Here is a 13,170-nt window from a genome sequence, read left to right as displayed (position 1 = left end):
TGTAGATGTGTGGTGTTATTTCTGAGGCCTCTGTTCTGTTCCATTGATCTATGTATCTGTTTTGGTACCAGTATCATGCTGTTTTGGTTACTGTACCCTTGTAGTATAGTTTGAAGTCAAGTAGTGTGATACCTCCAGCTTTGTTCTTTTTACTTAGGATTGTCTTGGCTATGCAGGCTCTCTTTTGGTTCCATATGAAATTTAAAGTCGTTTTTTCTAATTCTGTGAAGAAATTCAATGGTAGCTTGATGGGGATAGCATTGAATCTATAAATTACTTTGGGCAGTATGGCCGTTTTCACAAATTGATTCTTCCTATCAATGAACATAAAATAGTTTTCCATTTGTTTCTGTCCTCTCATTTCCTTGAGCAGTGGTTTGTAGTTCTCCATGAAGAGGTCCTTCACATCCCTTGTAAGTTGTATTCCTAGGTATTTTATTATCTTTGTAGCAATTGTGAATGGGAGTTCACTGATGATTTGGCTCTCTGTTTGTCTGTTATTGGTGTATAGAAATGCTTGTGATTTTTGCACATTGATTTTGTATCCTGAAACTTTACTGAAGTGGCTTATCAGCTTAAGGAGATTTTGGGCTGAGACAATGGAGTTTTCTAAATATACAATCACGTCATCTGCAAACAGAAAATTTGACTTCCTCTCTTCCTATTCAAATACCATTTATTTCTTTCTCTTGCCTGATTTCCCTGTCCAGAACTTCCAATAATATGTTGAATAGCAGTGGTGAGAGAAGGCATCCTTGTCTTGTGCCAGTTTTCAAAGGAAATGCTTCCAGCTTTTGCCCATTCAGTATAATATTGGTTGTGGGTTTGTCATAAATAGTTCTTATTATTTGAGATACATTCCATCAGTACCTAGTTTATTGAGAGTTTTTAGCATGAAGAGGTGCTGAGTTTTATCAAGGGCCTTTTCTACATCTATTGAGATAATCATGTGGTTTTTATCATTGGTTCTGTTTATGTGATGGATTTGTGTATGTTGAACCAGCCTTGCATTCCAGGGATGAAGCCAACTTTATTGTGATGGATAAGCTTTTTTATGTGCTGCTGTATTCAGTTTGCCAGTATTTTATCGAAGATTTTCACATCAATGTTCATCAGGGATATTGGCCTGAAATTGTCTTTTTTGTGTGTGTCTCTGCCAGGTTTTGGTATCAGGATGTTGCTGGCCTCATAAAATGAGTTAGGAAGGATTCCCTCTTCTTCTATTGTTTGAAATAGTTTCAGAAGAAATGGTACCAGCTCCTCTTTGTATGAATTCTACCTCTGGCTGTGAATCTATCTTGTCCTGTACTTTTTCTTGGTTCGTAGGCTATTAATTACCTCCTAAATTTCAGACTTGTTATTGGTCTATTCAGGGATTTGATTTCTTCCTGGTTTAGAGTTGGTAGGGTGTATGTGTCCAGGAATTTATCCATTTCTTCCAGATTTTCTAGTTTATTTGTTTAGAGGTGTTTATAGTATTCTCTGATGGTAGTTTGTGTTTCTGTGGGATTGGTGGTGATATTCCCCTTTATCATTTTACATTGTGTCTATTTGATTCTTCTCTCTTTTCTTCTTTATTAGTCTGGCTAGCAGTCTATCTATTTTGTTGATCTTTTCAAAAAACCAGCTCCTGGATTCATTGATTTTTTTTTTTGAAGAGTTTTTCATGTCTCTATCTCCTTCAGTTCTGCTCTGATCTTAGTTTTCTCTTGCCTTCTGCTAGCTGTTGAATTTGTTTGCTCTTGCTTCTCCAGTCTCTTGTGGGCATTTAGTGATATAAATTTCCCTCTAAACACTGCTGTAGCTGTGTCCCAGAGATCTGGTACATTGGGTCTTTGTTCTCATTGGTTTCAAAGAACTTATTTATGTCTGCCTTAATTTTGTTATTTACCCAGTAGTCATTCAGGAGCAGGTTGTTCAGTTTGAACGTAGCTGTGCAGTTTTGAGCAAGTTTCTTAATCCTGAGTTCTAATTTGATTGCACTGTGGTCTGAGAGACTGTTTGTTATGATTTCTGTTCTTTTGCATTTGCTGAGGAGTGTTTTACTTCCAATTATGTGGTCAATTTTGGAATAAGTGCAATGTGGTGCCGAGAAGAATTTATATTCTGTTGATTTGGGGTGGAGAGTTCTGTGGATGTCAATTAGGTTTGCTTGGTCCAGAGCTGAGTTTGAGTCTTGAATATCCCTGTTAATTTTCTGTCTCATTGATCTGTCTAATATTGACAGTGGGATGTTGAAGTCTCCCACTATTATGGTGTGGGAGTCTAAGTCTCTGTAGGTCTCTAAGAACTGGCTTTATGAATCTGGGTGCTCCTGTATTAGGTGCATATATACTTAGAATAGTTAGCTCTTCTTGTGGCATTGATCCCTTTACCATTATGTAATGCCCTTCTTTATCTCTTTTGATCTTTGTTGGTTTAAAGCCTGTTTTATCAGAGACTAGGATTTCAACCCCTGCTTTTTTTCACTTTCCATTTGCTTGGTAAATATTTCTTCATCCCTTTATTTTGAGCCTGTGTGTGTCTTTGCACATGAGATGGGTCTCCTGAATACAGCACACCAATGGGTCTTCACGTTTTATCCAATTTGCCAGTCTGTGTCTTTTAATTGGACCATTTAGCCTGTTTACATTTAAGGTTAATGTTGTTATGTGTGAATTTGATCCAGCCATTATGATTCTAGCTGATTATTTTGCCCATTAGTTGATGCAGTTTCTTCATAGTGTCGATGGTCTTTAGAATTTAGTATGTTTTGCAGTGGCTGGTCCCAGTTGTTCCTTTCCATGTTTAATGCTTCCTTCAGGAGCTCTTGTAAGGCAGGCCTGGTGGTGACAAAATCTCTCAGCATTTGCTTGTCTATAAAGGATTTTTTCTCCTTTGCTTATAAAGCTTAGTTTGGCTGGATAGGAAATTCTGGGTTGAAAATTCTTTTACTTAAAAATGTTAAATATCGGCCCCCACTCTCTTCTGGCTTGTAGGCTTTCTGCAGAGAGATCCACTGTGAGTCAGCTGGGCTTCCCTTTGTGGGTAACTCGACTTTCTCTCTGGCTGCCCTTAGTATTTTTTGCTTCATTTCAACCTTGGTGAATCTGACGATTATGTGTCTTGGAGTTGCTGTTCTCGAGGAGTATCTTTGTGGTGTTCTCTGTATTTCCTGGATTTGAATGTTGGCCTGTCTTGCTACGTTGGGGAAGTTCTGCTGTGTAATATCCTGAAGCGTGTTTTCCAACTTGTTTACATTCTCTCCGTCACTTTCAGGTACACCAATCAAACATAGGTTTGGTCTTTTCACATAGTCTTATATTTCCTGGAGGCTTTGTTCATTCCTTTTCATTCTTTTTTCTCTAACTTTGTCTTCACGCTTTATTTCATTAAGTTGATCTTCAATCTCTGATATCCTTTCTTCAGATTGATTGATTCGGCTATTGATACTTGTGTATGCTTCACAAAGTTCTCGTGCTGTGTTTTCCAGCTCCATCTGGTCATTTATGTTCTTCTCTAAACTGGTTATTCTAGTTAGCAATTCCTCTAAACTTTTTCAAGTTCTTAGCTTCCTTGCATTGGGTTAGAACATGCTCCTTTAGCTTGGAGGAGTTTGTTATTACCCACCTTCTGAAGCCTGCTTCTGCCAATTTGTCAAACTCATTCTCCATCCTGTTTTGTTCCCTTGCTGGTGAGGAGTTGTGATCCGCTGGAGGAAAGGAGGTGTTCTGGTTTTTGGAATTTTCAGCCTTTTTGCACTGGTTTCTCCCCATCTCTGTGGATTTATCTACCTTTGGTCTTTGATGCTGGTGACCTTTGGATGGGGTTTCTGAGTGGACATCCTTTTTGTTGATGTTAATGCTATTCCTTTCTGTTAGTTTTCCTTCTAACAGTCAGGCCCCTCTGCTGCAGGTCTGCTGGAGTTTGCTGGAGGTCCACCCAGACCCTGCTTGCCTGGGAATCATGAGCAGAGGCTGTAGAACAGCAAAGATTGCTGCCTGTTCCTTCCTCTGTAAGCTTCATCCCAGAGGAGCACCCACCAGATGCCACCCAGAGCTCTCCTGTATGAGGTGTCTATCGGCCCCTGCTGGGAGGTGTCTCCCAGTCAGGAGACACGGGGTCAGTGACCCACTTGAGGAGGCAGTTTGTCCTTCAGCAGAGCTCGAGTGCTGTGCTGGGATATCTACCACACAGAGCCGGCAGGCAGGGATGTTTAAGTCTGCTGAAGCTGCGCCCAGAGCTGCCCTGTCCTCCAGGTGCTCTGTCCCAGGGAGATGGGGGTTTTATCTATAAGCCCCTGACTGCGACTGCTGCCTTTTCTTCAGAGATGCCCTGCGCAGAGAGGAGGAATCTAGAGAGGCAGTCTGGCTACTGTGGCTTTGCCATGCTGTGGTGGGCTCTGTCCAGTTGGAACTTCCTGGCAGCTTTGCTTACACTGTGAGGGGAAAACCACCTACTCAAGCCTCAGTAATGGCTGACGCCCCCATCCCCCCAACCAACCTTGAGTGTCCCAGGTCAACTTCAGACAGGTGTGCTGGCAGTGAGAATTTCAAGCCAGTGGATCTTGGCTTGCTGGGCTCCATGGGGGTGAGATCCACTGAGCTAGACCACTCGGCTCCCTGGCTTCAGCCCCCTTTCCAGGGGAGTGAACGGTTCTGTCTCACTGACATTCCAGGTGCCACTGGGGTATAAAAAAAACTCCTGCAGCTGGTTTGGTGTCTGCCCAAATGGCCTCCCAGTTTTGTGCTTGAAACTCAGGGCCCTCGTGGCATAGGCACCTGAGGGAATGTCTTGGTCTGCAGGTTGTGAATACCGTGGGAAAAGCATAGTATCTGGGCCGGGGTGCATCGTTCCTCACGGCACAGTCCCTCCAGGCTCCTTTTGGCTAGGCTAGGGAGTTCCCCAACGCCTTGTACTTCCCGGGTGAGGCGACACCCCACCCTGCTTTGGCTTGCCCTCTTTGGTCTGCACCCACTGTCTAACCAGTCCCAATGAGATGAGATCGGTACCTCAGTTGGAAATACAGAAATCACCCGCCTTCTGCCCTGATCTCGCTGGAAGCTGCAGACTGGAGCTGTTCCTATTCAACCATCTTGCCAGGTCTCCTAGAATGTGTTTTTCAATAGCTACTCTTCCTAAGCCACTTCTCTCTTCAACTTGGTCTTGTTCATAGGCTGTAGTGCTATACATGTCCACTAGAGGTCAGCACCTACTTCTATCTAAAGCAGGGGTTCCACCTGTTTCATCTAAAGATACCCTACCCTCCAAGAAATAAAATAAAATAAAAAATAAAGATACTCTTCCTGGAGATATGCTGTCTGCCAAACAAACTGAATTTATTAAGAACAATCAACTTAGGTTTCCAATTTGTCTTTATAAAAGACACCCATAGCAGCATTTAGAATTTTCTGAGTGCCCTGAGATAACTGGCTTTGTAAAATTCCAGCATCACCACCACCATCACTACCCTAGTTTTTTTTCTGGCTAGACTTTTCACCACCAAATGTATCCACTGGAGATTTGAAATGCTGAAAGTTAAAAGGAAAGATGGGAAGAAGGAAGGGGGGAGGGAATAAAGGAAAAAAGAAGGACATAAAGGAAGAAAAGATGGAAAAGAGGAAGGGAACTCTCTCCTCAATAAAAGATACTTCCATTTTCCTTCTCAAAGTAAGACACACATGCGCCATTGGCTAGAGATTTCCAATCCGTCTTTGGGCGAGGGGAGGACTGAATATGTGTTGAAGAAATCCGCTAGCTCAAGTAGGATGCTAATCACATTTTCTTGGCCAGTGAGGAATGCTTTGGAGTTGGCGTGGTAGTGTTTGACATCCGCTTGATTTCACTGTCTACCTCCATTTGGGTGCTACAGGTATGTGGGCAGACAGCGTCAGGCCAATTCAAGGCAATTTGAGAGGAACTTAATCTTCTTGCCCAGGCTATAATCTGTCTGAAGTCAGGGACTTTATGGTATGTGTCATTTTCTTCCCTGATGTCACTACAGGGCTTGGACATAGTACGAATGGGTTAACGATAATGCATTAAAACCCAAAACATGTTCATAAGCTACCAAATGAATAAAGAGCACCCATTTTCCGGCGTCTTCAACCCTCGAGGTACTTGCAGAAACAGGCAATGCACTATAACTCCGTGATTTACATGTGTATGGTCCGTATTTACTGCTCAGGTTAAGGCTTGAACAGCTGACAAGGCTGGACGCAGTGGCTCACGCCTGTAATCCCAACAGTTTGGGAGGCAGAATTGGGAGGATCGCTTGAGCCCAGGAGGTCAAGGCTGCAGTGAGCCATGACCACTCCACTGCATTCCATCCTGGGTGACAAAGCAAGACCCGTCTCTTAGAAATAAATAAATATAATGCATGATTAGGCAGAAAAATAAATAAGCTAATTAATTAATTAATTAATTAATTTAAAACAGCTGACAAAATAGACGGTTCGGAAAGCAATCTTGTGCATATTCACGCGTCACCGCCTGAGGTCGGCTGCTGGAGCGCTTTGACAGCAGTAAAAATATTATTGGTCACAAGGTGGCGCTGTTGCCTTAGCGTCAACCCTTTCCCCACCCTCAGTACCAGCTTTAGTTCCCATTCAGGAGGCTAAAAGGTCCACAGATTGGTTTCCATTAACAAATCTGAAAAGGGCACAGAGGGGGATGACAGAAAGAATCACAGCCAGACTCTTCAACTTTGGGTTCCTCTGAGACTCAATTTGATTTTATCAGAGGAGGAAGAGAGAGAGCTTCACAGAAACTCATTTCCTATGTTTGACAGGCGTGGCCCTGATGGAAGGTTAAATGTGCTCTGTGGGGGCTGGATTCTGCCTCTGTCCGTCTCTGTCCTGTTGGGTCATCATTGAAACGTTGCCAATGTCTTACTCCTGGTAGAAGGGAGAGGAGGGATGAATGTACATACAAAGTGCCTGGGAGAGAGTGTCGCGGAGGGACGGGGCCAGAGGTGACTTAAAAGCCCTTTTGAGCTTACAATGTTTTCAAATAAAACAAAGCAGGGAAGGTTATCAAATACTTTTGATCAAGATTCAGGCAAAACCTAAACAGGCAGCAGCAACTGGCTAGACCCGTAGATGAAGATGTATCCCCGTTGCAATAAATGAATGGCCCCAATCCAGCTGAATGGCCTGACCCACCACCCTCTGCACACATGGCCTGCTTTGTATCTGCTCTGAGACATGCTTATGTCACCCTCACAATAGCCCAGGGAAAAGGCTGTGAGCCCCATTTTAAAGGATAAGGAAAACAAGTTAATGATCTTGGCTGAGGGCGCATAGCTAGGAAGAGGTGGTTCTCAAATTCCAGCTCCTCTTTCCTCTGAGAGGTGGCGCCAACCGCCTTGCCCATGCAGCCTCTCCCGCAGGCTTCAGTAGAGCAGGGCGGAGCCAATGACTGCTCAACTGGCAGGGCGGCTCTTGCTGAGACCCGGTGAGGTGGCTCCTCAATGGCATGTTGGTGGGGTTGTTCTAAGTTACTGTGACTCTGAAGCAGTGTAACATAGTGGTTAAACAGCTCTGACTCTGGGCCAGGTGTGGTGGCTCACTCCTGTAATCCCAATACTTTGGGAGGCCAAGGTGGGAGGATCACTTGAGGCTAGAAGTTAAAAGTCCACCAGGACAAGATAGTGAGACCCATCTCTAAAAAAAGTAGAAAACCTGGTTGGGCACAGTGGCTCACACCTGAAATCCCTACACTTTGAGAGGCCGGGGTGGGCAGATCACCTGAGGTCAGGAGTTCAAGACCAGCCTGGACAACATGGCGAAACCCCATCTCTATTAAAAAATACAAAAATTAGCCAGGCATGGTGGCGGGTGCCTGTAATCCCAGCTACTCAGGAGGCTGAGGCAGGTTGAATTGGTTGAACCCATGAGGCAGAGGTTGCAGTGAGCCAAGATCATGCCACTGCACTCCAGCCTGGATGACAGAGCAAGACTCCATCTCAAAAAAAAAAAAAAAAAAAAACCTAGCTGGCCATGGTGCTGCACACCTGTGGTCCCAGCCAATTAGGAGGCTGAAGCAGGAGGATCAGTTGAGCCTCAGAGGTAGAGGCTACAGTGAGCTGTGATTGCACCACTGCACTCCAGCCTGGGCAACAGAGCAAGAACCTGCCACGAAAAAAGGAAAAAAAAAAAAAAAAGCTTGGACTCTGGACCCAGGCTGCTTGGTTTGAGTCTCAGCTCTGTCACTTACTAGCTCTATATAACTTGGGCAAGTCACTTACCTCTCTGTGCCTCAATTTCCTCATCTGTACATCAAGAATAATAATAGCACCCATCATCATGTTGTGAGAATTCTATGAACATGTAAAGCACTTTCCATCATACTTAGCACATTATGAAAACCGTATTTTTGTTACTGTTTGCAAAAAAAAAAAAAAAAAACCACCCTGTATTGTTTGCTGTTATTGTGATTAGATGAACGGCAGTCATCAAATTCTTAGCAAAAGTGAAGTCAGAGAAAGCTTTAAATGAGCCAAACATTTTTTATAATTTTTAATCTGTCTAGTTTTCTCTGCAAAAACCAAGACTCCTCTATTCATCCTATGAACAGTCTGCCTACGCTTTTTTTCTTTTCTTTTCTTTTCTTTTCTTTTGAGAAAGGGACTTGCTCTGTTGCCCAGGCTAGAGTACAGTGGCACAATCACAGCTCACTGCAGCCTCAACCCACACCCCCAACCCCAGGGATCAAGTGATCCTCCTGCCTCAGCAACCCCAGTAGCTGGGACTATAGGCATGCACCACCACTCCCAGCTATTTTTTTTTTTTTTTTTTTTAGAGATGGGGTCTCACTAGGTTGCCCAGGCTGGTCTCGGAACTCCTGGGCTCAAGTGATCTACCTGCCTCAGCCTCCCCAAGTGCTGGGATTACAGGCATGAGCCACTGCTCCCAGCCTAGCATAGCCTTTCGTGTGGCTTTAGTGAAGATCGTTCAACTAAACTAGTGAGACCACACATACATTGAGGGCCTACTGTGTGCCAGACCCCTGCTAGCTATGAGAGTCACAGATGAAGCCCTGGTCCCCCTTGCTGGCTCTCCCAATTCTGCAAGAGAGACAGGTCAGTCACAGACATGGAGAACAGTGAGCTAACAGGACCCAGGCCTGTGAGGGCAAGAGGAGGTGCACCCCATTCTGCCCAAAACAACAGGGGGTGTCCCTAGAGCAGGTAACTGAGCCAGGACCTGTGAGGCAGGACGTGCAGCAGGAAGTGAACTGCAGAGGCCTGCAGCACTTCTGGTCTTGGACTCCAGCATGCAGGGATTGGCAAACGTGTTCTGAAAAGAACCAGCTCATCAGTATTTTAGGCTTTGCAGACCCTGCAACCCCAAATGAATGAGCGCTGGCTAGGGGCGAACGACACTATTTAGGAAAACATGCGGAGGACAGAACCGAAGCCCTATACCAGAAATGGCCAACCCCTCCACAGATCAGTGGGTCCAGTCGCTTCAGGAAGATCCCTCAGGCTGCAGGGGTGAGGATGGAGGGGAAGCAGGAAGGCGGTGGCGCCTGGAGGCAGGAGGCCTTGTGCATCACCGGATGAAGGAACCGTAGCCTGAACCAGTGGTTCTCCGCTCAGGTGTACCTGACAGTCACCCGGAGAGATCTGAAACTGCCTCATAGCCTGGCCACCCCCAGCTAATTACATGTGAATTTCTGGACATGGGAATCCGGCACTGGTGCTTTTTATAGCACCAGCAGTTTCCAGTGTCAGCCCACACTGAGAACCACTGACAACATCTAAGGAAGTAGAGGCAGGAATGTGGGAGGGAAACAAATTCAGATAGTCCCTACTTATGATGGCGCCATGTAACAAATTTTTTTTTTTTGAGACAGGGTCTCACTGTGTCACCTGAGCTGGAGTGCGGTGGCACAGTCTCGACTCACTGCAACCTCCACCTCCTGGGTTCAAGTGATTCTCCTGCCTCAGCCTCTGGAGTAGCTGGGATTTCAGGTGCCTGCCACTACACCTGGCTAATTCTTGTATTTTCAGTAGAGACGGGTTTTCACCATGTTGGCCAGGCTGGTCTTGAACTCCTGGCCTCAAGTGATCCTCCTGCCTTGGCCTCCCAAAGTGCTAGGATGACAGGCATGAGCCACCGTGCCTGGTTCACTTAACAATTTTTTGACTTTATGATGGGGTTATAGTGGGGAGTGTAACCCCATTGTAAGCCGAAAGCATCTATATTGGGAATTTTCGGGGAGTACACAGCCTATAAAACTGCTTGGATATGAAAAAGTAGATTTGAGGGAAGAATTAACCAAATCACAGCCCCTCAATGAGGGGGATTAAGTGTTCCCTCCTGCCTCGCTGTCAAAGAGCCCAGAGCAGTGCCTACCACGCGCTCACCCCTGTTCTCTCTGTTCATAACTTGCCCCTCTCCTCTCTCTCTTTCTTTTTCTGAAATTGTGGTAAAATATAATTATAAAATTGACCATTTTAGCTACTTTTTTTTTTTTGGAGGTGGAATCTTGCTCTGTCGCCCAGGCTAGACTGCAGTGGCACAATCTTGGCTCACTGCAACCTCTGCGTCCCGGTTTCAAGTGATTCTCTTGCCTCAGCATCCCGAGTAGCTGGGATTATAGGTGCGTGCCACCATGCCCAGCTAATTTTTATATTTTTGGTAGAGACGGAGTTTTACTATGTTGGCCAGACTGGTCTCAAACTCTCAACCTCAGGATCCACTTGTGCCAGCGGGCTTTTTTTTTTTTTTTTTTTTTTAGACAGGGTCTCACTCTATCACCCAGGCTGGCGTGTGGTGGCACAATCTCGGCTCACTGCAACCTCCCCCTCCCAGGCTCAAGTCATCCTCCCACCTCAGCCTCCTGAGTATCGGACTACAGGCGCATACCGTGACGTCCAGCTAATTGTTGTAGTGTGTGTGTGTGTGTGTGTGTGTGTGTGGTGACAGGGTTTCACCATGTTGCCCAGGCTGGTCTGGAACTCCTGACCTCAGGTGATCCACCCACCTCAGCCTCCTAAAGTGCTGGGATTACAGGCATGAGCCACCACACCCAGCATTTTAGCCACTTTTAAGTGTACAGTTGCGTGGCATTTAAGAATGTTCACATCGTGTTACATCACAGTAGCATTTAAAAAGGATCACAAGCAACACCACCATCCATCTCCAAAACTATTTCATTTTCCCCAACTGAATCTCTGCCCTTATTAAACACCAACTCCCCCATCTTTCTCCCTCCAGTCCCGGCAACCCCCAACGTACTTTCTGTCTCATAAATTTGATTCTCTAGAAACCTCAGATGAGTAGAATCGCACAGGATTTATCCTTTTGTGTTTGGCTTACTTCACTGAACCTAATGTCCTCAAGATGCATCCAAGTTGTAGCACAGGCCAGAATTTCCTTCCTTTTTCAGGCTGAATACTATTCCACTGTGTGGCTGGAGCACATTTTGCCCATTCGTCCATCTGTTGATGGGCGCTTGGGTTGCTTCCAGCTTTCGGCTATTGTGAACCATGAGTGTGCAAATACCTCTTTGAGATCCTGCAGTCAATTCCTTTGATTATATACTTAGAAGTAAAATTGCCAGATTTCTATACTTTTTTTTTTTTTTGAGACAGGATCTCACTCCGTCACCTAGGCTGGAGTGCAGTGGGGCAGATATGATTAACTACCGCTTCCAACTTGTGGCTCAAGCAATCTTCCACCTCCTTCAGCCTCCCGAGTAACTGGGACCACAGGTGCACACCACCATGCCCGGCTAATATATTTTTTTAATTTTGTAGAGACAGGGGTCTCACCATGTTGCCCAGGCCAGTTTCAAACTCCTGGAGTCAGGAGAGCCTCCCATCTTGGCCTCCCAAAGTTGCTGGGATTACAGGCATGAGCCATCAAGCCCGGTTTATGTTTAATTTTTGAGAAACCAGTCGAGTGCCATGGCTCACGCCTGTAATCCCAGCACTTTGGAGGCCAAGGCAGGCAGATCACTTGAGGCCAGGAGTTTGAGACCAGCCTGGCCAACGTGGCGAAACCCTATCTCTACTAAAAATACAAAAATGAGCCAGACATGGTGGTGGGCTTCTGTAGTTTCAGCTACTTGGGAGGCTGAGCTAGGAGTATTGCTTGAACCCAGTAGGCAGAGGTTGCAGTGAGCAGAGATCGTGCAACTGTGCTACAGCCTGGGCAACAGAGCAAGACTGTCTAAAAAACAATTTTTTTTTGAGGAAATTTGCCTGTCTCTCTCACAGGACTGTGGCTTCATCTATAAATCCCTCCACAGCTGGCCATTGTCATGACTCTTTCTGGCCTATTTGGCACGTGGACTGGTGAGACACTGAATGGTAACATTCAGGGAATTACTTCTAGCACACTTTCACTTAGTGGCAGAGGAGAGCTGCAACTTGTATGGAGAACAGCCCCCCAAAATTGAAGCCAGTACAACTAAAGAAACTCCAGGGCAGGGGTTGAGGGTGGAAGGGAGAAGTTAATGAGGAAATACATTTCAGGAGCAGAGGCACCAGCAGGCCTGGAACTTGTATAGGGCAGGTACTGGTGAGGCCTAGGTGAGGAGAAGTTAAGCCTGTCCATACATGACCCACCTGCCTATTAGCAGACCTTCTTTAAGAAAAGAAGGGTATTTGGTCGGGAACGGTGGCTCACACCTGTAATTACAGCAACTTGGGAGACCAAGACATGTGGATCCCCTGAGGTCAGGAGTTCAAGACCAGCCTGGCCAACATGGTGAAACCCAGTCTCTATTAAATACAAAAAATTAGCCAGGTGTGGTGGCAGGCACCTGTCATCCCTGCTACTTGGGAGGCTGAGGCAGGAGAATTGCTTGAACCCGGGAAGCAAAGGTTGCAGTGAGCTGAGATTGTGCCATTGCACTCCAGTCTGGGCAACAAGAGTGAAACTCTGTCTCAAAAAAAAAAATACTTTATTAAATCAGTTTCTGGGCTATATTATTTTTAAAAAAATTAAATAGGGTGAGTGCATTCCCACTAATAAACACAATCCAATGGGTATAGGAGAATCAGTGGAATCTGTAGTAAAAACGAGTGGTGGGGCCTGGCACAGAGGGCTCATGCCTGTAATCCCAGCACTTTGGGGAGGCCAAGGCAGGAGGATTGCTTGAGGCCAGGAGTTCAAAATTGGCCTGGTCAACATACTGACGTGCCATCTATACAAAAGAAAAATTAAAAAATTAACT

Source organism: Aotus nancymaae, unplaced genomic scaffold, assembly GCF_030222135.1.
Source record: "Aotus nancymaae isolate 86718 unplaced genomic scaffold, 86718_ANA_hifiasm-v0.15.2.pri h1tg000079l, whole genome shotgun sequence".
Taxonomy (NCBI): domain Eukaryota; kingdom Metazoa; phylum Chordata; class Mammalia; order Primates; family Aotidae; genus Aotus; species Aotus nancymaae.
Note: the sequence above shows the minus strand (reverse complement) of the source record.